The 1568-nt window shown below is 37.7% G+C and overlaps 1 pseudogene; it reads right to left on the bottom strand.

The window, feature by feature from the left end:
* The window catches only part of LOC104778655, a 9927-nt pseudogene continuing 9552 nt past the window's right edge, over window positions 1194-1568 (bottom strand).

Raw genomic sequence — 1568 nt, 5'->3', positions numbered from 1 at the left:
AACACAGTCAATGTCGTACTTGAAACCATAACTGAAAAGGTCCATCAAGATCCGGTCACCGGAATCCAAACCCTAGTTGGATCGAACCACCAGGCCTACCCCGACTTCAACTTTAGTATCGAAAGCACCTGTCACACTCACATCCGTGATCTCCTCCTCGATCAGCTAATGATACATCGTTCGACAAGCAGAATCTTAGCCTCACACATCGCTTCTGCTGCAAACAACTTAGGTTTTGGCGTTAACGGCTTCGTTATAACCCTGCTCGTTACTGTAACGAAGCGTGCCTACGTTGTGCTATCGGAGTCTGCGCTTCAGGTTCAGAGGCTGCTTTGTGAAGGAATAATCGATGGAGATGAACTCAAGAGATTGAAGATGGAAGCAGAACCGTGTTCCATTTGTCTGGAGCATCTCTTGGGTTCCAAGACCGGTGGTGCTCCCACACGCCTGCCATGCTCGCATGTCTTCCACGACCACTGTCTCACGAAGTGGTTCTCCCGCAAAAATACTTGCCCCATGTGCCGGAGAGTTTTGTTTGACTGATTTAAGTTTTACATAACTTCAGTTTTTCTTCTGCTAACATGCAACCTAGTAAGACCAAGAGCATAAATTTTGTATATTGCTTCAGTAAATGAGAAATCAAGTTTTCATCATTGTGATCAAAATTAAAACTATGAACGTTTGCAAGTTACAATCTCTCATCTTTATGCACACACCCTTTATATCGCGCCCACAACCTTGGAAATAAACCCAAATTCATATTTGTCAATTTAACTTTGAAGCTTTACTAAACAGGATTGTGGAGACTTAATGATTGAGCCAAGTAATTACAAATGGATCGGGTTTGTTTCATTTTGGTTGCACCTTCACACACATGAAATAAATCAACTATATGATGCAACTTGCAAGTATCAAAAATCAAAAACATCTCAAAAGCCCAGTTGATATCATTCATAGCTGTCTCCAAGAAATCAACTAAAAATACACATAATAGTAAAAAAATATTAAGTAAAAAGCTTCAAAATCCAAAACTTGGTAGATAATCCTCAGACCATTCATCATCTGCATACTCCCCCTGCAATTAATGCACCATATTATCATCTCCTTTTAATTTGCTAACCACAATATCAAATACAAGTCATAAAAATGGACAAGTGAAAGACAAGCAACCCTTGTTACCTAATCATTTGGTTTCAACGCCTATGGGTTTTTCCATTGCCTCTTTTCCCTGAAAAAAAGTGTTTTGGTTTAAGACATGGTATAACTCTGTCTGCTTCTCCACGGCGTGCAGCTTTGTTCCTCTTCTTGTGAGACTTATTCCCAATCTTAATTGCCTTAGGGGGAGGTATTGGTTTAGGATTTAGAAAGAATTTTAATGACTTTAAAAGTTAGGTAAAATATGTTGTTATTCAATCAAGACTTTTAAAAACTCTTTAAAAATTTGGTGTTATTGGTTGTGGATTAGTAAAAAGTTATCTAAAATCTTGATAAATCTAGTATTATTGGATTAAGAGTTTTATAAAGTCATTAAAAGTTTTATGTTATTCAAGTAAAACAAAAGAATCTTG

The sequence above is a fragment of the Camelina sativa genome, chromosome 3, assembly GCF_000633955.1.
Source record: "Camelina sativa cultivar DH55 chromosome 3, Cs, whole genome shotgun sequence".
Lineage (NCBI taxonomy): Eukaryota > Viridiplantae > Streptophyta > Magnoliopsida > Brassicales > Brassicaceae > Camelina > Camelina sativa.
Note: the sequence above shows the minus strand (reverse complement) of the source record. Positions and strands in the feature narration are given on the sequence as shown.